Here is a 23,226-nt window from a genome sequence, read left to right on the forward strand (position 1 = left end):
CCCTGTGAGTTAATAACTTTAGACAGTCGGACCACTGATTTATTTTATTTATTGATTCACACTGGGTTGGTAGTGTGGTGATTCATCCTTAACACCTCATGATGTAAATTAATTTTCAATAATTCAGTGATTGGAGTCTGCTTATACTGCAATTGCCACATTTAGTAGGTGGAAAACACAGAATCTATTCATAAAAATGGCATTAGCAAAAAAACGCAGAATGTCTTCGAATTACATATTTGGATGAAAATGTATGTACAATTAATCAAATTAAAATAGTGAAATGTCCTAAGGTGATAATTAAACTTTAAAAAGTCAATTTATTTGCATAAATCATCAGCAAGTGATGCATGCTTCAAGATGAATGTGTAGAGATGGACACTTGTACACTGAAAACACCTCATCATGATCATCGTGTGTGTGTGTGTGTGTGTGTGTGTGTGAAATGACAGAGAGCTTTCTGAAGTGCACAGCACATAGAGATTATGTATTTATTTAATTAAATCACAGCTTTACGGGGATTCATAATCACACTGGGCCATGGAGGAAAGTGCTAAGCTGGAGGTGAGAGACTACCATCAAAAACACACAGAAACCCCAAAATAAAAGCTAGATTTAAATGGACATATGTGTTTTTGCTTAAATATTGCACTTGCTGGGCACATAAAATGTCCTGCAAATGTCCTGGACATTATTGAACTGAAAAGAGTGGGAACCCTGTTCAAGTTAAAGGAATAGTCATTTGAAAATGAAATTGAAAAAAACATACGCGTAACTTATGCAGATTTACTGTTAAACCCATTAACCTTTCTCACTGTCAAAGTTCATTATGTTTTTGTTCTGTTTGTATGCTCCTGTAGAACGAGAGAGAAAGAGAGAGGATATACTTTTTGATCTTTTTAAAATGTCCTTCTCATCTGGTCAAGTAATTTGTCATCAAAGCTTTTTACAAGTACCTTCAGTTGTTTACTATTTTCCACCCACTGTGTCATACATGCAGACGGGCCCCAGTGTTTCTCAAAACCAGAGTACCAGCTCTTATTAAATCACACTTGTCATATTTATACCAGGCGTCAGCGCTCCTCCATCCCATTTCCTTCTGCTACTTCCTTGACGTGTGCACTTATAATAGATATTTTAATGGCACTATTATTTCTTGCCAGTAAATGAAAAACAGAAGGGGTTGAAGGACACTGCAGTTTGGAGGACACTAAAAACTTACTCTGAGCTCCATCTTGGCTCAAGGCAGCCAATCGGATCGAAAGTGAGTAACTGAGCAAGATCACCAACTTTTAATTTTTAAACATTAACACGTGGCAAAAAGTGACATATATTGCAGCTATGTCATATCATTCATCAAAACACTCATCCCATAATCTTCTAAGACTTGCTACTCCATCTAATGGGGGTCTAAGATGATGCTACAAAACCATGCTTCATAAAAATGATTTCTAAATGAGCTCATCAGGACTGTTTTTCCATCCTAGAAGACTGGACCCTCTCCATCATCCTTCATATGCTTGTGCCTCTGGTTTTGTCTTTGATGAATTGTTCTGAGCTCAGGCCCCTGCAGTGCGCATGTGAGCGAGATTGTGTCTCCATGTATGTGTATAAGCATCCTTTCCCCTGCCGTGAGTGTGTTATTGGCTACATTAGCCTGCACTGTTGGGAGACCACGAGGCCCCAGGCTATAAAGACCGGCAGAACCAAGGCCAGATATTTAGATTAAAGGATCTCTTAATAGACAAGAGAGCACATATTTAAACATGAGTAACACTGCAAGTCAGGCAGACCAAAGCAGTCCATCATGGAAGTCTCCATTTCAAGTCAAGTGCAGCACATTCTCTGACTCCACTGATTAAAAAGGGTTATTGAAATGCAGAAACCTGTTCTATGCAGCCAAATCTGATGGAAGCCTCCCCAAAATGCCATCCAATGCCAAACTGAGAGAACAGCTCTGCAATGCCCAGATTCTCATTAACAACTGCAACAATTAACATCTGGTGCCAACTTGATCAATCTGAAGATCTGAACTGAGTCCATTGCCTGCCACTCAAATTATTCTGATTCCATCAGCCAAGAAAAGCAATGGGGGAACAATAAGTGCCAATCTGATTAGTTCTACACTGAATATGTGGAACATAAGAGGAGCCAAAAAAAAAAAAAAAAACTACTAGCTTTATCAACACGTTCATCATGATCAAGGCTGCTAGAGGACCGATGCCCAGAAAAAGTTGCCCAGCGCCTTTAAACTTATTCACAATATGTTGGAGGGATAAAAAATGGAGCGTGCCATTTGGGAAAATTAATGGACTATAATAGTAGGAGCCAACTTCCTGGATGCACTGTACAGTTTGCCAGGAAAAGAAATCAATCACAAAATGTCAAGCTGTAATGTGAATGACAAAAAAAAAATATCTATTGCCGTGACAGGCTCTTATGTTCTCTTAAGGTGACCAATGAGCTTCTTTTACTGAGGAACGGACAAGATGTTAAGATAATCTGAAAGTTCCCTTTACAAAAAGCTTCACTATGATGCTGCTCTTTGCTGCATCATAGTGAAAGAAACCCTGACGGTCTTGTACCCAACCTTGTGAGGGTAGTTCCCTTCGGGGCAGGGCACGTGTATCATCCACTTCGGCCCTCCCGATACCCTCACGAAACCCCGCTCTTCACTCCCAACGCCTTTGGTGTTTCAGGTGATAGAGGCTTCCAACAAAGAGTTGGGTGTACCGTTGTTTCCTGCCTTAATCCAGGACACGGAACACTCAACACCCCCTCAACAGGAAGTGTCGAAATTAGTACCCATCTCGGAGAAACTGGCAGCGTGGAAACTTCTGCTAGGTGTTTCTATGTGGGTTCTAAAGACAGTAGAAAGAGGCCACAGAATTCAATTCACTCGCCGCCCTCCACATTTCAACGGCGTGGTTCCCACTACCGTAAGACCGGAGCAGGCATGTCTACTGTGGAAAGAACTTCAAAATCTCTTGGTAAAAGGGGTCATAGAACATGTTCCCCTTCCAGAGAAAGAGTCAGGCTATTACAGCAGACACTTCCTGGTTCCCAAGAAGGGTGGGGGGTTGCGTCCGATTCTAGATCTTCGAGGCTTGAACCTCTCGGTCAGGATGTTCAAGTTCAAGATGTTAACTGTCAAGTCGGTCGTGTCTCAGATCCAACATCACGATTGGCTGGTCACCATCGATCTCCTGGACGCATATTTCCATATTGGAATTCTGCCACAGCACATGAAGTTCCTGAGGTTCGCGTTCCAGTATTGGGTTCTTCCATTCGGCCTAGCCCTATCACCCCACACATTCACGAAATGCATGGATGCAGCACTGGCTCCTTTGTGACTCTATGGCATCCGCATTCTGAATTATTTAGACAACTGGCTGATACTAGCACAGTCTCAAGAACTGGCAGTTCAGCACAGAGATATCGTCTTGGCTCATCTAGGTTCTGTGGGTCTGAGACTCGACGTCAAAAAGAGCGTTCTTTCTTCGACCCAGGAAATTACCTATCTAGGGATTATATGAAACTCGATCACGATGCGGGCACAGTTGTGTCCGGTCCATCCAGAACTCCCTGAGCAATCTCAGGCTAGGTCAAGGATGCACTGTTCGTCAGTCAGGGGATTTCATCCAAGGGCCAGTCCCTTAAGGCAAATAAGGGTTATGCGCCGAGTGCTTCATTCCCTTTCTATGTGGTTCAGACCCCGGTCTCTTACCTTGGGTCCCACTCTCGGTGCGTCATGTCATCGCAGGATGCTAACGACAGACGCCTCTCTGACGGGTTGGGGTGCGGTCTTAAGTGGTCGTCCAGCCAAAGGGGAATGGGAGGGTCATCAGCTTGATTGGCACATCAACTGCCTCGAGCTGATGGCAGTATTTCTGGCCCTGAAATACTTCCTCCGACATCTGAGAGGCTGCCATGTCCTTGTGCGGGTGGACAACATAGCAGCAGTCTCCTACATAAACCACTGCTGGAGAATTTGCTGGCACGTCGGATTCTCCTTTTGGCCCAGGGCAAGCTCCTGTCACTCAGAGCAGTTTATATCCCTGGACGCCTAAATGTGGGAGCAGATTTTCTGTCCAGACAAAACATACCGAGGGGCGAGTGGAAACTCCACCCCGAGGTAGTACAACAAATTTGGGAGAGATTTTACAGAGCAGAAGTGGACCTCTTCGCCTCTCAAGAGACTGCGCAATGTCCCCTCTACTTCTCTCTGAGTCACCCAGCCCCCCTGGGTCTGGACGCGATGGCGCATACATGGCCCAGAATGTGGCTGGTCCTCTCTGCACACATTCGTCAAATTTTATGGTTTAGATGTTTATGCTACTCCGGGCTCTTACGTCCTTGAGTAGACATCTCAAGCTCATGTCTGAGACCTCTCGCATTGTTGAGAGCACACTTCACAACCGTAGGGGTCCGGACAGCCCCAGTCCGGCAGCGTGGGTATTGCGTTCCCAAAAGCGCTTAGCAAAGCGCAGCATCATAGTGAAGCTTTTTGTAAAGGGAACGCCTCGGGTTACATGTGTAACCCTTGTTCCCTTCTTTGCCGCACTGGGATGTCCCAGGACTGCTCTTTAGAAAAAGTTATCTGACGACACGCTGGTGACGCCTCTATTTTATAGCCTGGCCACAGGTGCATCTAATGATCTCACCAGCCGAGGCTATAAATTCCAGTAAATTTTCATTGACGTGTTACACACATGTTCACAGCTGGTCACAATGCAGGATTATTCCCAAAAGCGCTTAGCAAAGCGCAGCATCTCGTGCCACTTTTTTCAGGGAACAAGGGTTACACATGTAACCCGAGACGTTTTCATCTGCAGTTGCACTCAAGCTGCATATTATCCCAAATGCATATTATAATCCATAGTGGTACTGTCACAAAGCGAGTTATGAAATCAGAAAGCAGATGTCATCATTTTTTATTTGTATAGCGCTTTTCACAACACCATTGTTTCAATGCAGTTTTATGGAAAATCATGCTGTAATATCATATAATAATGTCAGAATCATCACTTTGCAGTTTGATAAAAACGTGATAAAAAAATTGTGCCTTAAGAAAAAAATAGTAATTAAATAATAATAATTAGATTTGGTCCCCCAGTGAGCCAGCTAAAAGTGACTGTGGAAAGGAACAAAAAACTCCATAAGATGTTGGTTGATGGAGAAAAATAACCTTTGGGAAACCAGGCTCCCTGTGGGGGCCAGTTTCCCTCTGGCTAAATGGCATAATATTAGTTAATTATGTGTAGTGCAAGTCATTGTTTAAAATAAGTAAACTAAATAAGTGTTAAGGGCTAATGTTTAAATAAAAAGATTTTGTATGAACTGTAGGATTAATTACTAAATTTCATTCTGGATTAACAGCGGAAGTTCACATAGATGCACTGTCCTTTTGTTATTTGGCTGATGAAGGCTTAATCTAATTAATCTATGTATTCCATTTTGAGAATTTAGTCCATCCTATGACCAAGGTGAGGCAGGCAGAGGTCAATGAGGTGCACTGCAGGTCGACTGGAAGAACGTAATTTCTCGACTCGCAGAAAGACGTATATGGACATACTCATTCTACAGAAAGCCTCGAATGGATAAATACACAATCGCACACTTTCACAAAGTAAGGTTTCTCCATGAATCACTTTCTATATCACACTTTTACAATTGTATATGCTCATGCGGTACTCCTGTTGTTATTTTTGTGAGCTACACGTTACAGGGAATCAAAGAGAGTTGGTATGTGTGTCACCCTTCCACCATTTTGTATTGGCGTGTGTGTGTGTGTGTGTGTGTGTGTGTGTGTGTGTGTGTGTGTTACAGGCCTCCTCTGTAATGCTGAGATGATCTTTGTATTGATCTCAGAAGGCTCATACAGCGAGCTCTCACTGCCTTTAACTATAATATCAGCATTATGTTCACAAGCAGTTACGCTCGTGTCTCATAAAACCCCAAACATGTTCCATCATGCTGTTTTATTACACTCCCAAAACTCATCCTTTAATGTCTAATGTGTGTAGTTTCTGATTATAAACCGAAACAAGCTGGCATTAAAGTTGGCATTCATCATAAACCACTCTGTTTTACGAATCTGAGGCTATGTGCTAGAAAGTAGCGTTACCCATTTTAACAAGACCCAGTAATGTGTTGCATTAGTGCTTAAATTACCCTTTACTCATACTTCACTTAGAGGCCGCTGGCAAATCAAGCCAAGATTTAAGACCACCACTATTAGGTGTAGTTATTGCTTATGAGATATTCAGAGGTATGAGCCTGTGGGCTGGCCAGGTCTATTGGCATGTGCGATTGTATCAGCACTGAAATTAAACAATTTCCATAATAAGTGGTATGCTCACTGGAGATGCAAATATTCCTTAAACAGTTCCATGCTGGAAAATCCAGCTTAAGCCATTGTAAGATGCTGCCTGGTTTCTAGCAATTTTGTTGTCAAAACACTCCAAGACTCAAAACAAGACCAATAACTGACCACCTAAGACCCAGATTCAGACTAGACTAGACCCCTGGAAGCCCAGATCTATACCAAGGACTGCTATCTACTAACCTCAAAACCCAGACATGTTCTCTCAATGAAAGATGCTGAATGTAGCATCAATTTCAAACAGTTAGCCACTTTGTACCATGGCTAAATAGCCGCTTTCAAGCAAGGCTTTAAGTTTGGATACTCAGACACAGAACAAGAGACTGATTAAATCAAGTCCACTATTATGTGCTCTTGTGAGGTCTCAAGACTAAGTCCACAATATCAAGACTTCAACTCTGTTTTTTAGCTTGCACAAACTGGTCATTAGCTGGTCCAAGATGGATTGGGATGTTGACCGGCTGGACTACCAGCTAGCGGGGATATGACTAAGCTGGTAAATCATCTTTAAATTGGTTAAAGCTTGTAGACCACATAGTTGGACAAAAAAAAAGTTTTTCAGCATCTTGATCAGGAGCGACACATTTCTTAGCATTGTTCTATTCATTGGGCTCCTTTTTTTTAAGCGCAAGAACATGTTCGCTTTGAAAAGCCCCTTTATCTGGCATGACTTGGTTTTACCAGCAGTGTGAGAAAGCTACACATAATTCATAATCAGCTTCACCTGACTATTGTCACTCAAAGACTGAACATGCTGTCAGTAAGGGATGGGTCACCACTGAAGAAAAGACATTTGTTTTCTTAAGTAAGGGGGAAATTAATCTACTGAAGAGATTAGAGTAACTGTCATGTAAGAGTATGTGCTTACTATATGTGCAGAGGTGAAAGACTGTGTGGGTGTGTTTGTTTGTGTAAATGCCACTGCTGTATAAATATTCTCTCTCTCATCTGGCTGAAGTCTACTGGATGCTCAACATCGCTGATAGGGATCAACGCTTTAGTATTCAGCCTGTAACAGCTCAGCTCAGCATGCCGTCACTGAAAGAGAGAGAGAGAGCAAAAGCAATTGGAAAAGGACAGAGAGATGGAAGAAAATACAGAATATGAGCCAATGAAGGAGCTAGTAAAATTACCTGGAGAGAGAGAGAGAGAGAGAGAGATAAAGACATAAACTCCTGAGCTCCTGCTAATTAACAACAAAAAACAAATATTTTTGCTAGTTCAACCAGGATTTAATTGGATTTTTTGCAAGATTGTTTCCAAGATCATATTGAATTATACACTGATTTGAATCAGTATCATTTGGATTTAAATTACTTTTCAACAAACTTGGAATTTTGGAACAAACACTCTGGAAATCTCAGCATTTTAAGGACTCCAAGGAGTCCCAACACACCTGAAACAAATCACCAGCCAACAGAGAAGCTGCATGGACAATCTGATTGTATCAATGTGCAGTGAGTACCTTTTAAAGGTCTGAAATATTGGAAATTTAAGGGAAAAAACAAGCTAAGTTTAAAACATAAAAAACAGTGAGAGTTCCAAGTATGCTTTCCTGCTCAACAACAACCCAAGATATTGTTTCTGGAGGTGCAAAGTATGAGGTGTGAAAGCGTCTAAGCCAAACAAAAGACTATTGACCATTGAGAGGTCAATAGTCTGAGAACAACTAATCCAATAAAAAATTCTGAAACCTGGATAACCTCACACCATTTAAAATTCAAAGGCCCAAAGCAATCAAGATGACAATATATGGATATGCCTCATCAGAAGGGTGCAACCTCAACACTCTGGCCATCACATATCCTGACGATGTAACAAGTGAGACTACCAAGAAAGAAATTAAAAACTAAATGAATCAGAGAATTCCTAGAAACACTTAGAGCAGACTTCATGGAAATAAACGACAGTAGAGTAAAAACAGACCTGCTCTTTTATACAGAGTACCCAAATGCCTGGCACTCAGCACTCTACTCCAATTGTAAAGACTTAAAAAATGGGTGGAAACAGAGCTATGACACAACTGTATCTGGACACTATGCCAAAGTTCAACATCAACCTGTATCACAATGGCACTGTAATGGTCCAGGGCTCAGAGGACACACTTGAGCAATTTGAGAGACACTTTGCTGAACTAAAAGTCCTAGCCAAGAAGGAAAAGTCTTCTCTCCCCCCAACAACAGCAGCAGAGGAGGTCACAGCTTCACCATCACGCACACAAACTGCCCCTCTCAACCCACACACACCCAGATTAACAGTTTCTATTCAGTGCATTCAGGAGTGCTTTTCCCAACTGAAAATGGAACTCATTGAATACTGAAAACTGACACTTCTCAACATCTAAGAGAGCAGTTAAAGGCTTTTAAGAAGAATACAACACCACAATAGGACTGCTGGAGATGAAAATAAAAAATCTCCTAAAAGACAACAATAATTTAAATGAAAAAGTGTCTGTGTCTTTTTCCATCAATTCTTTTCTCAGTTCACTTATTCATAGCATTAATGAAATACTGGAAGACGTAAGCAGAACAAAGAATAAAGTGCATTTCAGTTGCTCATCCACAGACTCACAGACAGACAATGAGCAACCAGCTACAGAGAACAGTCAGGAGACCAGTGACATTATTGTCACACAGCCAGCTCAGCGCAGTCCTCCTCAAACACAAAACCCTCAAACCCCTCACCACACCCCAAAGCACTCTTGGAAACCTCAAATCCGGAAACTAAAACCACCAAAAACAGCAATTCTCATAGACTCCAATGGTAAGTTCTTGCACCATGAAAGCGCTTCCCTAAACACACGGTTGGCAAATTCTGGTGCCCCACAACAAACAGCGTACTCCAAATCATCTGTCAGTCCACTCTACACAACCCACAGAACATTATCATCCACATAGGAATCAACGACCTCTATACCCAGAGGGAAAGAGTTGCAGATAGTGTCATAAGAGTGGCTAAGAAGGCCAACATCACCATCTCAACCTTGCTACACAGGAAGGACTACCCTGCTGACCTGATCAATAGCGTCAACCAGAGGATAACAGCTGCATGTTCCAGCCTTACGGCCATCAACGTTGCCCACAACACAAGTAAAACGATTGAGGATTTATATGACCATGTGCACCTAAGCCAGGAGAGTGTAAGAGTCTTTGCTAAAAACCTAAATGATTCATTACTCTGCAGAAATTCCTAATCTGCACCCTCACAATATCGGCGTACAAGTTCCAACAGTCATCACGGCAACCAACTTTCAACTACACAAAGGGGCCCAAAAACCAGACACACTCCAATAAGAAGAGAGCAACCAACCAACCAGACCACAACACACTGAAGCCCAACCAAACTCTCAGCCCAGCTCCAGTCAACCTACAAACATGGACCCTCACACACAGCAACAGGAGGCACTGGACAGAACAGCACAGCCCTTTCCGCAATCACAGCAGCTCACTTATGCTGATGTAGTGAAGGGCAAAATACACACGGACTCCTCAGATATTACAGAGGTGAGACATCTTCTACATCTCATCTGTAGAATACTGTGGTAAGCCTTCTGGACCACCAAAACACCTCACTTTATTTCACTATGACTTCTTTCACTATAAGCTCTTGGAATATTCAAGGCCTCTACTCCATCTTAGGGGCCAAGACTTTAAAAACTTTGTTTGAGTTCCTGAAAAACAATTATGAGCAGGACATCATTATTCTACAAGAAACATGGTGCAGATCAGACATGGACAGTCACTGCCCTTTAGGATACAGGGAAATATTATTGCCATCACTTAAAAACTGTAACGTGAAACGTGGAAGAGACCCTGGTGGGGTCATCATTTGGTACAAAGACTCATCACATGTTTGGCTTAAACTTAAAAAGGCATCATAGACTGTGATAAGGACCTTTACATCTGTGCAGCCTACATACCTCCATCAGAGTCTCCGTACTACAAGGACAATCATTTTGATCAGCTTCAGATGGAAACCAGCCAATTCCACACCCAGGCGAATGTGATGTTATGTGGGAGATCTAAATGCAAGGACAGGTTCAGAACTGGACATTATAGATACCCACAGGAATAACCACATACTGAAAGCCAACACACATCTAACCCCCACCACTACAACATGGAACAGTCCGGACAGTACAGTCAACAAAAACGGTAAGGAGTTAGTGTGTCTCTGTTGAGGCCTGGGTCTGTATATGCTTAATGGTAGGATCTGAAGGGACTCTTTAGGTAAATTTGCATACTGCTCAGCTTTTGGGGCTAATGTAGTCGACTATGCCATTACAGACATGGACCCCTCCTACATATGTGCATTCACTATCAGACCACAGTCTACCTTATCAGACTACTGTCAAATTAATGTGTTCCTAAAGAAAATCCAACACCATAGAACAGAACAAGGGCCTAGCAACCTGTTCAAACTAAACCCAACATACAAATGGTCCCTAAAATATGAGTCCGAATTCCTTAGTGCAATTAGCTCCAAAGAAATGTCCAACCTAATCAATAGATTTCAAACAGCACTGTTTATGGCTAACAAGATCAACGTAAATTCTGCAGTACAACAAATAAATTACATTTATCAAAGGTGCTCAAACAAAGCAAATTTATTCTGTACTAACAAGAAAACTAAACTTAAAACTGGGGATGAAATTTGGTTCGATAAAGAATATAAATTTAAAAGAAAACTACTCAGACAGATCTCTAACCAAAAACAAAGATAGACACACAAATCTGAAACCAGACAAAACTATTGTGAAGCACTCAGCGATTATAAAAATACAATACACCACAAAAAGCAACAACACCTAAACCACTCTCTTAATGAAATTGAAGACTCAATTAATAATAATCAGTTCTGGGAAAAAGGGAACAGTCTGAATAAACAACACAGTCAGGACATAGCCATACAAAATGGAGAATTTTGGAAAGACTATTTTAAAAACTTATTCAAAGAAATTTCTCCAGAAAAGCATGCAAAATAAACTGTCAATTGGAATCTACAATAAAAAATAACCAAAACCATTTAGACTATAAGATTAGCAGAGAAGAATTGGCAGATGCACTTAAGAAACTAAAACCCAGAAAGGCATTTGGTTTAGACAACATTAGAACAGAAATGCTGAAGCACAGTCCAGCAGTAATACAAGAGGCCTTGTTAAAACTCTTCAATCTGGTTCTGCAATCTGGCTATTTTCCTGACACCTGGAGTATGGGCTTAATACACCCATTATATAAGAGTGGAGACAAATTCGACCCCAATAACTACTGAGGCATTTGTGTGAGCAGCAATCTGGGGAAGACTTTCTGCTGTATCCTGAACGCCCGGATACAGACCTTTCTTACCAAGCACAATGTCTTGAGTAAGAGTCAGATTGGATTCCAACCAAACCATCGCACCACCGACCACATTCACATGCTACACACAATAGTCAACCAGCACGTTTATCAAAAAAGCAAAGGCAAAATTGATGCATGCTTTGTTGATTTAAAAAAAAGCATTCGATTCCATTTGGCATGATGGTCTATATTATAAAATTCTACAATCCAGCATTGAGGGGTAAAATGTACAACACTATCAAATCTATGTATTCAGACAACAGGTGCGCAGTTAAAATTGGCAATAAAAGAACAGAATTCAAGGGTGAGGAGTGAGACAAGTCTGCAGTTTGAGTCCAACTCTGTTCAACGTTTACATTAATGAGTTAGCAGTGCTACTGGAACAATCTGCAACACCCAGTCTTACTATAAATAATTCTGAAGTTAAATTTCTTCTCTATGCTGATGATCTGGCGCTGCTGTCAGCTACTGCACAAGGGCTACAGTAGCACCTGGACCTGCTGGAGAACTGCTTTCAGAACTGGGCCCTGACAGTCAATCTGAAAAAAAAAACTAAAATTATGATTTTCCAGAAAAAAGCCAGATTAAAGGACACCAGATACACATTCACTCTGGGAAACACTACGATAGAACACACCCCACACTACGACTAACTCGGTCAAAAAAATTGTGCTTCAGGGGATTTTGGTCTGGCAGTGAATGCACTAAAAGAGAAAGCTAGAAGCGCATTCAATGCTATTACGGGCAAATTTACCCAAGTTGACATTCCTGTAACAATCTGGTGTAAAATCTTTGATAGTATTATAATGCCTATTACTCTGTACTGATGTGAGGTTTGGGGTCCACTCTGTCTGGCAGATTACTCGAGATGGGACAAACACCCCACAGAATCCCTGCATGCAGAATTCTGTAGAAACATTCTAAGAGTTCAGAGAAGAACACCTACTAATGCATGCCGGGCCGAAATAGGCAGATACCCCCTTATTTTACATATTGAAAAACGATCCCTCAAATTTTGGACTCCCCTAAATTCAAGATCCCCTAACACATTGCACATGAAGCCCTTAAAACCCAAGAGCTGATGCATAAAACCAGTCCCCTTTGTCAGATGGCTCTGAAACTCACAAACCCACTAACAACTAACAAACACCAGTTTCAGACCAGCACTGCTGAACTAAACCAAATCAGAATAAACCAAATCATAAAAGAAAGCAAAAATTCTTATTTGGACCATTGGGAAAATGAAAGTAAAAACCAAAGCAAATTGGAATGTTATCGGGCCCTAAACAGAACATATATTCTGGCAGAATATGTCACACTATTAGAGACCCAAAACAGAGACGGATCCTCACCAAATACAGATTCACTGATCACAGTCTGGCCATCGAAAAAGGCAGACACAGACAAACATGGCTTCCAAAGGAAGAACGATTCTGTGCTCACGGTGACACGGGTGAGGTCGAGTCAGAGACACACTTTCTCCTTCACTGTGAGAAATGTACAGAGGTGAGAGAGAAATACCTCCGCAAATTCTCAAACCTCATGCCACAGTTTTCCAGTTCAGCAGAAACAGATCAGATGCTGGTGTTACTGGGGGAGGACTATCATGCATCAGTTGCAGCGAAATTCATTTTTGAGATGCACACCCTCAGAAACCAATCACTGCCTTAATGTACTTCAATCACAGTACTTTTATTTTCATAATGTCCTGTTAAATGCTTATTTTATTTTATTTTATTAATTACCTGGCACCTTATTTTAATTCTATCTTTATTGTTATTTGTTACTATTTTATTATTATTATTTGTCTTGTCATTATCTGTTTTGTGTATTAATTCTTTGGCAATATTGTATGTAAACACAATCATGCCAATAAAGTACATTTAAATTGAAATTGAGAGAGAGAGAGAGAGAGAGAGAGAGAGAGAGAGAGAGAGAGAGTTAAGTCACAAGAGGTGTCATTTGTGAACATGTGCTAGAAGAAATTAATTTATTGAGGTTTATGCTGAAACAAATAATACTAATCTGCCAATGGATCAAGACAAAATATCTATAAATATTTTAATTAAAGATACATTCCATGAAAACAAATCGTATGTTGCTTTGCTTAAGTTTATCTTGTTTTAACGATGTGTAGATGGTTTTTACTGGAAAGCATGGTAAAAATACTGATTAAGAAGAAGCTTTGCTTGTAGCAAATTCCAGTTTACGCACAGACACATTAACACCAACTTTCACACTGCTTTGTCGTGTACAGTTAACAAGTCTTTTTCAACTAAGATACCTTGTCAGTTAAACCCGCGTGTATATGTATGTGTTTGAGTATCAGTGTGTTTTTTGTTTGTTTTGTTTTTAGGATTAAGAGTGTGCATCCTGTAAACCAGGCAAATTAGACTTTGCACTTCCCTGTCTTATCACTCATTAGCGTGTGTGCGTGCGTACGTGTGTATCCCCCAAACCAATGCCCCATTCATTCAAATGAGAATAAAAAGACGGCAAGATAGACAAATATAATATTTTGACCTGGTGGGGGCACTGTTGTCTCAGATTTAAAATGTACGGACAGAACAACTCAACATAATGAAACACATTCACGTGTGTGCGCGTACACTTTAAATCACCGCTCTTTTACAGGAGCAGTGTCAGCCCAAGCCTTTGCAGCTGCTGCTGGAATGAAAGCATTGAGGTCCCAGAGCCACACTGAATTCATCTGATTACCACTGCTCTTGCCAGAACTCACTTTCTCTTTTTCACACATTCTCTCTTTCTTTGCTTCTAGTCATTCGCTCTGGCTGTCCTCTGCTTTGGTGGTGAAAGCATGATTACATAAAATGTCATTTGTGAGCAAAATGTAGAACATCAAACCCCTATGATGAATGACAAGATACCTTAAGTTCTGCAGCTTATTCATGAGCATGACCGCTAAGATAACATTATGTACTATGTGTGTTTTCCTTTGAGTTATTGTGTGTGTTTGGGTGGTTTGCTTAGACATTTTTTTTAGGTTAAACACTGGTTAGGTCCCACATAGCAAAATTCAGTTGAATCAACGTTGAAATATGGTTTGGCAGAAATGTTGAAACTACGTTGAAGCCTAACATTGATCCGATGTTGAAAGTGTCCCCTCTACTTTTGTGTTGAATCAACATCAGATTTTCAACCATACTGACATTTAATCAATGGTGATTCAACCATCATCTAAATGAGAATCTACATTTAAATTTCAGTGGATTTTATGTTGAAATAATGTTACTTAATCAATGGTGAATCAACCATCATCTAATGAGAATCTACAAATCAATTTAAGTTGATTTTATGTTGAAATAATGTTACTGAATCAATATTGGTTCAACCATTATCTAAAAGGTATAAAATTAATTTATATGCATTAATATATATATATATATATATATATTAAAATGAGTGATGGGCATTGTATCTTGCAGAACAATCAACATCAACCTCCATTGAAAATACACTCTATTTAGCAGTAGGCCTAAGACTGCCACCAACAATAGGACTAACCGTATAATAACAACAGACACATTTTGGATTCATTTAGTTATATGGATAAAAACATTTATTAGATTTTTTAAGATTTTTTTTCTTTTTTTTTAATGCAACAAACAAAACATGAAGAACAAGGGGTGATGCTATGTGTGTGAGTGGGCTTGTATGTGTGCAGGGCCATAGCACATCTGAAGAGGACACTGTGGGAGAGAAGCAGAGACAACATGTCAGCACTCACGATGAAACATTTTGCAGAGCAACTTATGCAACAGCTATTTAGTAATATTAGGAATATCAAATTCACTTACATCTAATTTTTCTTTAAGCCTCCTGCACGCCAAGGGGCGTAACGTAGCCAGTTCTTCACGATGTCACTGAAGGCCTGCTGTGTGAGCTTCCTGTCACACTGCCGAGAAGCAACTGAAAGACATGAATCCAAAATGGTTGTTTTAGGAATGATAAGATACTCATTGCATCAGTTGGGTTGAAATAACTTGTTGCCAGCTGAAAACAGCACAAGGAATATTAAGTTAAACTCACCAAACATGCAGTCTTGCAGGCAAGTTTCCCTAAATGGCAGCTTGGCCTCACTGTGTTTGTACGCTTTCCCTGCCCAACTAAATTTACAGGCCAGGCCGTTTGTTAAGGCTGCTGCCAGCATCCTCCTGATCATGCAGGTCGAGCTGGTGCCTCCCACCATGGCCAAGCGGACAATCTATTGAGATGTGAGGAAAAATGGATTTAAGTACAATTCCAGTTTGCCTGTTGATGTAACTCAATTGGAACACTGGTGTTAAAGGTCCGACCATGCGGAACATGGATAAAAAACAGTGAAATGTTAAAATGTTGAAAATGTAGAAATGTTGGGAAATCCATTACAGGAACATGACTCTCCATGAGCTAGGGGAAGGTGTAACATCTGTCTATGCATGTTTAATAACATCTAGAGGACATAAGCTTTCAGAAAATGTAAGTTTTGAGTGGTATATTGGATTTCCCTAAATAGTAGAGACCAAAATGTAAAGTCTTTCTACTTGATTCACAAGGCTGAATCTCGATAATGACCGGCGTTCTATACATTATCCCTTACTTAACATTCTGATCAATGTTCAGCATGGTCAGACCTTTCAAAAACAATTGGTTTTGTTGGATTATGGGGTAGGGGGTGGGGTGCGCAGTAAGGCCCAACAGCACCTGGTAAGGCCCGCCTAATATGCAGAATGTCTCATTATGCAGCTCAGTTTATCAAACAAATTACCATCTTTTGTCGGACTGCCTCTGTTTTTAAGAGGGCTTCGGCCTCATTAAAGTCCTCCTCGTTTGTGATAGGCAGCTGGACGGGAACGGCTCTCGGCTTGTGGCTGGTCCACTAGCTGGGGTTCTACCCTCGGCCATTTCCCCATGATGAACTGCACATCTCGTGAAAGTTCCTTCACCACCACTAGCACTTCGGCAAGCATCCCTGTCATCTTTTGGATGGCGAGGTCTTAAACAAGGGTAAAAACAAATTGTCATGAGATAAAAATGTGCAAAATACTTCTGTGGTTACATAGCACAACATTTTCTAATAGACTTGCCTTTCAAAAGCTGCCCATTTTCACCTTGTGGGGCACGAAATGGGGTGTGCATGGTCCCATACGGTGATATACTGGCACCTGCAAAACAAAGATATTAATTTATATATTGGGACCATCAACAAAACTTTGAGAGGGCAGATTGTGTTGTCAGCTACCAAAGGACGTCATTTTATGTCATGCTATGTCAATTTCATTGTGGAATTCTGTGTCCACGGCTGTACAAAAAGTGTTGCTGGAAGTATGGCATCATACCCTCTCTCTGTGGGTATCTTATTATGATGATGATTATCATTAGCTGTAGTATTAGTATTATTAATATTAGATAGATAGATAGATAGATAGATAGATATCTACTATTAATAATACTAATACTACGGCTAATGATAATCATCATCATAATAACCAGATACTAGTATAAATTAGAGCCCGACCGATAAAGGATTTTGAAGGCCGATACCGATACAAATATTTGTTGGTTTTAAAATCCGATAAACCGATATATCGGCCGATATTTTTTTTTTTTTTTTGCAGAAGAAATGCAGAAGGCATTTTTATAAATGTGTTAAGCCTTGTATTTTTTAAATAAGTTTTATTAATAAAGGCATATAACCAGTTTATTTGTAGTGCACTGACAATAGTTTTATATAATTCGTTTATTAATTAAATTATTAAAAAGACAAAAAGACCTTGAGATATGTTTGGTAATTGTACCTGAATTAATTTAAAATTAATTTGCTATATTTCAGATCAATATATTTGTTTTCCTTCATTTTAATTAACCCTAACTTTATTCTCATCTGAATTATAACTAATTGATTTCCGTATAAAATAATACTACTATTAAAAACACATTTGATTTTCTTTTTTAATCAATGTAGAATGTAACTTAAAAACAAACAGATTAGATTTTTGGTTGGGTGACAGTTGTAGGTTACAGTTTGACAAGAGTTTAGAGTGTGACAAAAGCACAATGTTGTGTTTTATTGTTTTATGTCCCTGTATGATGTCCACAAAATGACAGTATGTTTTTATGTTTCCACTGTTCGATCGCGCCACGCGCTCTCTCTCTCTCTCTCTCACTCACACACAAACACACACACACACAGTTTAATCGCGCCCGCGCCTCACTCTCTCTCTCACACACACACACACACAGTTTGATCGCGCCCGCACCTCATTTTACAAGTTTTCTGTTAACTTTGAAACGTTACGGATCTGATCCCTCCTCGCTAGTGACACACTCGGCTCGCACTTTTGCAACAATATCGTTGACTTGTTGTCACTACAGCAACTGTTTAAATTGTAGCTAGCGTTACCTGCTAGCTAACTAGCTCTAGCACTATTCACATAAATCAATCATGGTCATTCCCTTATTGAGTGATAAAGTTTCCATTTAACGACAAAGTGCCAAAACAAACAACATGTTTATTTTTATTTTTTTAAAACATAAGTCAGTTAAAACTTACCACAAGCAGGAGTGGGTATGAGCAGTCACTGGAAATGGCGCTGGCTAACTGCAGGTCTAACGGTAGCAGCTAGAAACTGATATGGACCGCTCCAAAGAAATATGTTTTTGGTTTCTTACTTGTTTTTTATTTGTTCTCTGTACAGGTTACACACATAACCTAAGATACATGTTAAAAAACCATCACAATCAATCGTCCAAGCATTGTGTTTAATTAAAAATATAATAATTAAAAATATATAAACCCCCTCATCTTAATGGTCTCACCTAGCAGTAACCGCCACTCCTCGTGCGTCCCGCCTGTTTAACTTTGACAGCATTGATTAAACATTGATCTAATGTTTGCAATTCAACCATTAAATTCAACCATAATTCAACGTGGATTCAATAACATTTTTTCAACTTTCAATTCTTCAGTGGTTGATTCACCAACACATTTCAACCATAACCATAAATCAACCATTTCAACCAAAATTCCATGTTGAAATAACATCTTCTGCTATCTGGGGTTACAAGGGTATTATGCTATAAATGTGGTTTGTGACATTTCTAGTGTCCCCACAAATCAAATTGCTTACACATACTAAACAATTTATATGTATTTATTTTTAAATGAAATTTTTGTTTTTTTTTGTTTAGGGGATTGAATCTATAGTTTGTTCAGTATAAAAATCATTAGGTCTATGGAACATCCTCATAAGGATAGCCACATCAATGTGTGTGTGTGTGTGTGTGTGTGTGTGTGTGTGTGTGTGTGTGTCATCTACTTGTGTGTAAGTTTGTGTATGTATTTGTGGCATGCCATTTATTTGTGTTAATTTCTGTTTATTTCTCACACCAGCGGCAAATCATGCCCTCTCTCTCTGCTTCCTCCTTGAGTCCGTTCCTGCTTTTCTTCCCCGGATGCCCCGTGCTGCTGCCGCCTCTCTTTCCTGTCCTCCTGCTCCTCCTCTCCTGTTCTCTCCCCACGGCCAAACAGCTGCTGGACACTCTTCACCCAGACACCTGTCCATTTATCATCAGTTTCTCTCTCTCTCTAAATGCACTGACATGAAAAGGTTTGGCCAACCTAATAAGCTGTCATCTTTTCCTAGAATTCTCTGCTCTAGCATTGAGCTATTGCCGTGTTTACCAACAGCCTAATGACCACATGACAATGCTCAGATGGACCCAGGAGATGATCACTCATGATGAGGAACATTATTTTTGGACATGCAAATTACATCTTGTTACCGTCATTTTATTCCCAGTATTTGTTGCCTGCAGCCATTGTTGCAGCAATGAGCGCATGTTTTACCGTTTTGTCCCATTATTGGCAAATACTGTAGACCATATTCCGCTATATAGTTTTCACCATATCACCACATTTTGTATGGATTACATTGTTTAAAATAGTCATTTCTAAAGAAAAGGGCAACTTAATAGTTTTTTTTATAGTCATTATTGCATATCAATGTCTTCACATCTGTTGTATGACTTTCTAGTTTCCATTGTAAATAATGCAAATGTGATGCCATTTCTACTATTATAGAAAATATCCAATGTGTCATAACTTGCATGCCATTAGCCAGAAAATCATCTCAAATCAAGATGTTTTATAAGAGAATCATATCATAATAAGAGGGGCACCACCCAACTTTGAATAGCTTTATAAAGGATTGCAATCTTGCCGTTCAAGGTTGAATTGAGATTGCAAACGTTTACTTTGAAGTACGCTTCCATTAGCAGCACTGAACATTCATATGGCATGTGTCATACCTGCATTAAGTATTTATGACCGTTTTACAGAATTAGCTGCAAGAAGAATGATTCATATGCTCTTTAGAGTGAAAGGGTCATTTTTACTAATTGAAAATGAATGAATGTGTGTGTTGAGTTTTTTTTCACCCTGTTCCTCAGACTATGCTGTCTTATGACATTAAAATATTTTTACTTTTGCACATGACTTGTAATACATTTTAACATTTGCATTACGTAACCGTCTACACTTAGAAGCTTGATCAAACGAGATCAGGTTGTGCAGTACTGTAGCTCAACAGAGTTCAATATAGAGTATAGCATTTGAAATGCAAAGCACTGTGGCACCGAAGAGCATGCAAGTCAACACATCAGCCGAGAATATCATAGAGTTGCAACAAAGTTATGTGTTTGCTTTAGCAATTGCATTTTTCATGTCACATTAGCTTTTTCATGTTACTATAAGTTAGGTTTAGGGTAGGTAGGTTTTGTTGATTTAAAGCATTTTTAATAAAAACCTCATCTGTTTGGGAGAAAAGTGATCAAAGTGGCCAAGCAGTCAGGCTGATGAAGGATTCAATGTTATGCAGTGCTAGACTGAACCATTGACTGCTGTGCCATACAGGAACAGTGTCTTGAATTGAATTCTAGAAGAAACTCTCAGCCAGAGAAGAAGTATGATGAGTGAATTTATAGAAGTTAACAAGTCAGCAGCATTTTGGATGTGCTCAAGTTTACATATGGGGAATACAAGCAGTCCAGGGCTACACTGACTGAGACCTGAACATGAAACTGAGCACTGTTTTTTACATTTATATTTATGCATTTGGCAGACGCTTTTACCCAAAGCGACTTACAGTACAATTATTACTGGGACAATCCCCCCGGAGCAACCTGGAGTTAAGTGCCTTGCTCAAGGACACAATGGTGGTGGCCGCAGGGATCGAACCAGCGACCTTCTGATTAACAGTTATGTGCTTTAGCCCACTACGCCACCACCACTCCAATGATTTTGAAAAAGCTCCTTGTTTTCCAAATCGTGTGCATACATGTCGGCAAGCTCAGAAATATTTTTTTTTGGCAAACTCACAATGATGGGTGAATTGAGAAAATTTAGAATTAAAAAGTTTTTACTGGATGTAATTATATTTTTAAATAAATATTAATAATAATGAATGCAAAGTACATTTTGTCCCTATGATAATGTTATTTAGTAGTTTTTTCAATATTTGTGGCAAATGGTACAGGGTCATCGTGTCACCTGCAGCTTGCAAATTAGCCAGGCTCTGTGTCTTAGTGAAAGTGCATCTGTCACAATAATTCATAAAAAAAAAAATATATATATATTTTTTAATTTATGCGTTCATTATTTTAATAATTTAAGCTTTAATTTAAGCAGACAGCTTGCTTCATGTATTTGGTTCAATAACAGTTCAAGAGGGTAAATTAAAATGTTCAACCGTGTTGTAAATTAATGTATTTCTGTGAGTTTACTAACACTTTTGAATAATGACATTTAATTTTCTAAAACAAATTTCTTAAGTTGTCCATTCACCTTATGAATAAATTTATGTTTGTTTCTGCATTTACTGGGCATTTACCATTTAAGCGCTGGCTGAAATTACGTTTTGGGTACATTTGGCAAGTGAAACCTTTGGACCAGGCATGCGGTTATTTGTATTTATGTACACTACCTGTCAAAAGTTTGGATACACTTGATTTAATTTATGTTTCGAATGATCTTAAAAACATTTTAATGTAATGTCTTATGCTTATTGAACATTGTGTTGTAGTTAAATCTAAATATAAAGGGCCTATATGAATTTCTTTACAAAACTAACATTTTAATTTATTTTCAATTTGGATAACATTTTTTAAAATGGAACTCCTGGAAAACTGTTTAAAAAGGATCATAGGTCATTCCAATCCATGTTGGTTGAGAGAATATCCAGTGTGTAGAACTGGAATCTGCAAAGGATGGTTATTTTAAAGAATCTAAAATATAACATTTGATTTAACATTTTTGCTCACTACAAAATTCCCATAATTCTATTTGTTATTTTATAGTTTTGCTGAATTTTCAATTATACTATGTGTGAAAATGGTAACAATGAATTCAATGAAATTACTAGGTTTCCAAATTTTCGACTGATATTATATATGTATTACTGTAAATTCCCCAAATAAACACAAAGCAATTGTTCTTTGTTCTCTTGCTTATTTTTACAGTAGTTTTCACACTGTTCCTCTGTATCTATCTTGTACGATCTCCCTATTTTTTTAGAGTGAAGAAGCAGGCAAAACGGCAGTTTGGATCTCTGTGCTGATAAATCTCAGAGTGGTTAGGTTATGTTGTGATTACATGTCCCATTCATCGCCTAGTGTCACATTCATCTCCGTAGACCATCAGGGACTCCAGTGACCTTTCTTGCTGTTCTGATATGTAATACGCTACTGATGGCCTATGTTTGTTACCTGCTCGCATCCATGAAAATATGAACACATGAGCACACTGAAAAAATTCAGAGTGGCATTTTGCAAACAGGTGGAAACGTAATTGTCATCTGCTAAAAAAATTATGATAGCAGTTTTGTCTACACTTATTTGCCATTTTTTAAATTACTTTGGCTCCTGTTGGTTAAATGTACTTTTAATAGATGCATGAAGTCAGTTCCCCCCAAGTTGTGCTCAAGCAGAGTAACCATATGTGTAGTTTTGCAAGTTTATTTTTGTGAAATGTTTTGCTAGAAAAAAAAATTGTTGTGCTTTTTATATATTTTTTTTTGTATCTTTATAAATAAATGACATTTGATCCATGTACACTGGCGGACAAAAGTTTGGAATAATGTAAAGATTTTGCTCTTATGGAAAGAAAATTACCAAAGTGGCATTCAACTGATCACAATTTTGCAATTTGAAAACAATTTTCAGAACTTTTTAACTACTTCATAGAGCTCTCACCAAAAAATCCTCCATGTGCAGCAGTGACAGTTTTGCAAATCCTTGGCATTCTAGCTGTCAGTTTGTCCAGATACTCAGATGAAATTTCACCCCACACTTTCTGTAGCACTTGAAATAGGTGTGACTGTCTTGTCAGGCACTTCTCACGGACCTTACAGTCTAGCTGATCCCACAAAATCTCAATGGGGTTAAGATCCAAAACACATTTTTCCAATTATTTGACCTTAAGACAATATTGACCTAAGACATACC

The 23,226-nt window shown here is 39.2% G+C and overlaps 1 long non-coding RNA gene across 2 annotated transcripts; it reads right to left on the reverse strand.

The window, feature by feature from the left end:
• Positions 1 to 15,368: 15,368 nt before the first annotated feature.
• LOC127644376 (uncharacterized) lies at positions 15,369 to 18,336 on the reverse strand. Of its 2 annotated transcripts, none has more exons than XR_007970640.1 (4): positions 18,278 to 18,336; positions 15,775 to 15,949; positions 15,543 to 15,654; positions 15,369 to 15,434 (listed from the first exon to the last, which is right to left on the reverse strand). It is a non-coding gene; the product is annotated as an uncharacterized LOC127644376 (long non-coding RNA). The 2 variants fall into 2 exon arrangements; XR_007970641.1 differs by lacking the exon at positions 18,278 to 18,336 and adding an exon at positions 16,493 to 16,575.
• Positions 18,337 to 23,226: the final 4,890 nt, after the last annotated feature.

Source organism: Xyrauchen texanus, chromosome 5 (assembly GCF_025860055.1).
Source record: "Xyrauchen texanus isolate HMW12.3.18 chromosome 5, RBS_HiC_50CHRs, whole genome shotgun sequence".
Taxonomy (NCBI): domain Eukaryota; kingdom Metazoa; phylum Chordata; class Actinopteri; order Cypriniformes; family Catostomidae; genus Xyrauchen; species Xyrauchen texanus.